At 52.0% G+C, this 5,573-nt stretch overlaps 2 protein-coding genes across 2 annotated transcripts in view; both read right to left on the reverse strand.

Moving 5' to 3' along the window:
- Positions 1–695, reverse strand: part of UBA52 (ubiquitin A-52 residue ribosomal protein fusion product 1) — a 13,921-nt gene extending 13,226 nt beyond the window's left edge. The window contains exon 1 of the mRNA XM_032267915.1: positions 686–695. The gene's annotated coding sequence lies outside the window, so the exon portion shown is untranslated. The remainder of the gene's footprint in view (positions 1–685) is intronic.
- Positions 1–4,622, reverse strand: part of KXD1 (KxDL motif containing 1) — an 11,896-nt gene extending 7,274 nt beyond the window's left edge. The window contains exon 1 of the mRNA XM_032267908.1: positions 4,470–4,622. The gene's annotated coding sequence lies outside the window, so the exon portion shown is untranslated. The remainder of the gene's footprint in view (positions 1–4,469) is intronic.
- Between the last annotated feature and the right edge of the window lie 951 nt (positions 4,623–5,573).

The following is a 5,573-nucleotide window of genomic DNA, read 5'->3' on the forward strand; positions in this document are numbered from 1 at the left end:
GCCTCCTGAGTAGCTGGGATTACAGGCACGCACCACCATGCCCAGCTAATTATTTGTAGTTTTAGTAGAGACGGGGTTTCACCATGTTGACCAGGATGGTCTCGATCTCTTGACCTCGTGATCCACCCGCCTCGGCCTCCCAAAGTGCTGGGATTACAGGCGTGAGCCACCGCGCCCGGCCCTCCCAGGCACTTTTAACTGCTTCACTGGTTCACCTCTTCATGAAATTATCCTAGGATCGGGTGACACCTTTGCTTGTCACCCCGCACAACAACGTAAGTTCCAAAAGAGCAGAGGCGTGTCTGTCACCAGAGTCTGACCCAGAGTCTGGCTCACAGCAAGGCACTGCCAGAATCTTGTTGTGGGGAAGGCCAACAGAGCTTTTCAAACAGCTCTGACATGACACTTTTATTAGCAAATTAAAGCCAAGAATTGCAGGCATTCACAGCCAAGCTGTGGGCCCCAGCAACCCAGATGGTTGTGCAGTTCCCGGTTTCGCAGGCACACAGATGAACGTGGTGGCAGGCAGGGCCTTCCAGGAGCAAGTAGGATAGGAGGGGCTACAGCACTGACCCTCCTAGGGAGTTCAGGAAGAATCCAGGCTCTTTTTTTTTTTTTTTTTTTTTGAGACGGAGTTTCGCTCTTGTTACCCAGGCTGGAGTGCAATGGCGCGATCTCGGCTCACCGCAACCTCCGCCTCCTGGGTTCAGGCAATTCTCCTGCCTCAGCCTCCTGAGTAGCTGGGACTACAGGCACACGCCACCATGCCCAGCTGAATTTTTGTATTTTTAGTAGAGACAGGGTTTCACCATGTTGACCAGGATGGTCTCGATCTCTTGACCTCGTGATCCACCCGCCTCGGCCTCCCAAAGTGCTGGGATTACAGGCTTGAGCCACCGCGCCCGGCCGAATCCAGGCTCTTGATGTAGCTTGCCTCTGAGGCTCACACTTCAATAGCCAAAAAACAGAGAGACCCACTTCTACTGACTCAGAAAGGCTTTCAGAGGCCAGGCACGGTGGCTCATGCCTGTAATTCCAGCACTTTGGGAGGCCGACACTGGTGGACTGCTTGAGGTCAGGAGTTCCAAACAGCCTGGCCAACATGGTGAAACCCCATATCTACTAAAAATACAAAAAAAAAAGAAAAATTAGCCAGGTGTGGCCAGGCATGGTGGCTCACCCCTGTAATCCCAATCCTTCGGGAGGCCGAGGCGGGTGGATCGCAAGGTCAAGAGATCAAGACCATCCTGGCGAATATGGTGAAATGCTGTCTCTACTAAAAATACAAAAATTAGCTGGGCGTGGTGGCATGTGTCTGTAATCCCAGCTACTTGGGAGGCTGAGGCAGAATCACTTGAACCAGGGAGTCGGAGGCTGCAGTGAGCCGAGGTTGTGCCACTGCATTCCAGCCTGGTGACAGAACAAGACTCTATCTCAAAAAATAAAAAATAAAAATTAGCCGGACATGGTGGCGGGCACCTGTACTCCCAGTTACTCAGGTAGGCTGAAGCATGAGAGGAGAGGCTGAGGGCAGAGGAGAGGAGCTGAGACTGAGGGAGGAGAATTGCTTGAACCTAGTAGGCAGAGGTTGCAGTGATCCGAGACTGCACCACTGCACTCCAGCCTAGGCAAGTGAGAGACTCGGTCTCAAAAAAAAAAAAAAAAAAGAGTTGGCCAGGCACAGTAGCTAACGCCTGTAATCCCATCACTTTGGGAGGTTGAGGCAAGGTCAGGCGTTCAAGACCAGCTTGGCCAATGTGGTGAAACCCCGTCTCTACTAAAAATACAAAAATTAGCCGGGTGTGCTGGTAGGCGCCTGTAATCCAGGCTGCTCAGGAGGCTGAGGCAGGAAAATCACTTGAACCCAGGAGGCGGAGGTTGCAGTGAGCCGAGACCACACCATTGCACTCCAGCCTGGGCAACAGAGTGAGATTCCATTCCCCCCAAAAATAAAGGGTTTCAGAGCTCATTTAATCTACTCTCCCATTTATTCAACCTACTTCATGCCAAACAAAGCATCAAGCTCATACATACTAATTGTTATCCTTATTTATAGATGAGAAAATGGAGGTTCAGGGACACTGAGGAACTGGGCCACTGTCACAATGCAGCCAGTGAACCTAAATCACAACAAATGTCCACAGCCCAGAGGTCTCACAAAGGTGTGAATCTTAACAGGTGCACAATATCTAGCAGTGACAGGGCAGTGGCTTCTTGTAGCAGCTGATTTCTGCACGACCTCTGAAGGGCTTTTTTTTCCTAGGAAATTGCCTCATTGACAAATGTTAGCAATGAATACTTTTTTCCAAAATATCATGGAGGCCAAGGGTATCTCTTTGTGATCTGAATCTGGCTGGCCAGTGGTTTGCAGCACCTTCTAGAAATACGATGCCACACCTGGTGAAACCCCCTCCCTCTAATAATTTACTATGGTTCTTGAACTCCTATGACATGCCAGGCAGAGACACCGACAGTTACCACATTCCCAAAGAAGCATGCTCTTGTATAAAGAGGATACCTGGACTGGGTGCTCACGCCTGTAATCCCAGCACTTTGGGAGGCTGAGGCTGGCAGAGCACCTGAGGTCAGGAGTTAAAGACCAGCCTGGCCAACATGGTAAAACTCCCATCTCTACTAAAAATACAAAAATTAGCCAGGCATGATGGCGGGCACCTATAGTCCCAGCAACGCAGGAGGCTGAGGCAGGAGAATCGCTTGAACTCTGGAAACAGAGGTTGCAGTGAGCCGAGATCAAGTCACTGCATTCCAGCCTGGGCCACAAAGGGAGACTCCATCTCAATTTAAAAAGAAAAAAAAAAAAAAAGGTCGAGAGCAGTAGCTCACGCCTGTAATCCCAGCACTTTGGGAGGCCGAGGCGTGCGGATCATGAGGTCAAGAGATCGAGACCATCCTGGCCAACATGGTGAAACCCCGTCTCTACTAAAAATACAAAAATTAGGCCGGGCGCGGTGGCTCAAGCCTGTAATCCCAGCACTTTGGGAGGCCGAGGCAGGTGGATCACGAGGTGAAGAGATCGAGACCTTCCTGGTCAACATGGTGAAACCCCATCTCTACCAAAAATACAAAAAATTAGCTGGGCATGGTGGTGCGTGCCTGTAATCCCAGCTACTCAGGAGGCTGAGGCAGGAGAATTGCCTGAACCCAGGAGGCGGGGGTTGCGGTGAGCCGAGATCGCGCCATTGCACTCCAGCCTGGATACTAAGGGCGAAACTCTGTCTCCATTTACAACAAAAAAAAAAAAAATTAGCTGGGCATGGTGGCGCGCGCCTGTAGTCCCAGCTACTCAGGAGGCTGAGGCAGGAGAATTGCTTGAACCTGGGAGGCGGAGGTTGCAGTGAGCCAAGATTGCACCATTGCCCTCCAGCCTGGCACCTGGCGACAGAGCAAGACTCTGTCTCAAAAAAAAAAAAAAAGACACCTGGAGAGGACTATAGCTAGTGCCAGCGGGACACAGTTATTGGGACCTTCTGGGACACACTCCTACTTCAAAACAGGACTCTTTCCTGTCTCTGACTCCCAGATGTGAGGGCTGATTTATAGCACCTCCCTCTTGTTCCCCCTGCAGTTTCCTCTCCCATGAAGCCTTCCCTGATTATTGCTAGTCTGGCCCACATAGTGAAATTGACCCAGCAAGGGCTCTCATCCCAAGTCCAAATGCAGATTTATTGAAGAAATGTAGGCTGTTTGACCTTGGGAGAGCCACTTCACCCTTCTGAATCGTTTTTTCAACCATAAAATGGGAAAAGGGTGGAATGAAGATCTCAGAAACCAACGGTGACGAGTGGAGCTCAGAACTGGCTGTTTCTCCAAGAGGAGTGTGAAGGAGTACCGGGACAGGGCCCAGGAGTCAACATTTAGAGAGCATCCCAGGGGCTTCTAAGAATATATTATGGGCAAACACTTGTAGAGCACTTCATTTAATCCTCAATCACCGTTACGAGGCAGACGCAATCATCTCCGAGGGAAACTGAGGCTCACAAGGGTGGGAGCAGTTGCCAAAACTCACACGGAGAGGCAGAGCAGCACCACGGTTCTATCCAGATTATTTAACATAAGTTAACTCCGCCATCCAAGCTCTGAAAAACCCCAAGTGGGGAGGAGCTCAAATTTCCCCTCACGCCCCGTCACCTACAATGCGGGGAAACTGAGGCACAAGCCGGGCAACGCCCAGCTCCAGGTTACACGGCACATCCAGAACACAGGTGGCCCCACTTCCTATTCCTATACACATGATCCGGATCCAGATCCAGCCCGCGGCGCCGCATGTCTATCCATTGCGCAGACGGGGAAACTGAGGCCTGTGCGCAGCAGGAGTGACCAGATGTGGCCAGTGGCGCACCCCACCCCACAGCAGCCCGGGGGCCGCGCCCGACCCGGCCCGGTTCCCCGCGGCCCTGAAGTCCCCAGCCCCACCCCAAACTCGGCCCCGGCGTCGGTAGCGGCGGCACCTGCACATCTGGCGGCCTCGCTCGCGCTTCCGGGATGGCGCCCGCGCCGGCGCAACGTCACCACGCACCGATCGTGCGAGCGCGCGCGGCGGCGACGTACTCTGGAACCCCTTGCGTGCTTGGAGTCACGACAGGAAGGGGCGGGGCTTAGACGCAGCTTCAGCTCGCGGGTGGTCACAATGAATAGCCAATCAAACAGTTCGGCTTGCGCCTGCGTATTTTCCGAAACCCCGGCTTCAAAACAGCCCGGAAGAGGGGACGCTGAAAGAAGAGTCCCATCTTATAGATGGTGTGACTGAGGTCCCAGAGCAATGCTCCAGTGATCTGTGGCCAAGCCAGACCCGGGTGTCCTGCTTTCCAGGCGGGGAATCAGCAATGAGCTGAGGTCGTGCTACGGCACTTCAGCCTAAGAGACAAGAGCGAAACTTCATAAGAAAAAGGATTTCCGGACGGGCGCGGTGGCTCAAGCTATGTAATCCCAGCACTTTGGGAGGCCGAGGCGGGCGGATCACCTGAGGTTGGGAGTTCAAAACCAGCCTGACTAACATGGAGAAACCCCGTCTCTAAAAAAGTAAAAGAAAAAAAGAAAAAGGATTTCCATTTGCATTTCCAAATGCAACTAAGGAGTTGCATTTAGTCATGTCTCCTTAGTCTCTTACCCAATCCACCATTTGTGTCAGGTTCTCCAGGTCTTTCATGATCTTAATGATTTTTGTTTGTTCGTTTGGTTTGTTTGTTTTTAAGATGAAGTTTTGCTCTTTGCCCAAGTTGAAGTGCAGTGGCGCGATCTTGGCTCACTGCAACCTCCGCCTCCTGGGTTCAAGCGATTCTCCTGCCTCGGATTACAGGCGCGCACCACCATACCCGGCTAATTTTTGTATTTTTAGTAGAGACGGGTTTCACCATGTTGGCCAGGCTCGTCTCGAACTCCTGACGTGAGGTGATCCACCCGCGTAAGCCTTCCAAAGTGCTGGGATTACAGGTGTGAACCACTGCTCCCGGCCTGTTTTTCGGTTTTTTTTTTAGAGGCATAGTCTTGCTCTGTTGCGCCACTGGAGTTCAGTGACATAATATCGGCTCACTGCAACCTCCACCTCCCGGGTT

Source organism: Sapajus apella, unplaced genomic scaffold (assembly GCF_009761245.1).
Source record: "Sapajus apella isolate SASKATOON/1434 unplaced genomic scaffold, GSC_monkey_1.0 scaffold173, whole genome shotgun sequence".
Lineage (NCBI taxonomy): Eukaryota > Metazoa > Chordata > Mammalia > Primates > Cebidae > Sapajus > Sapajus apella.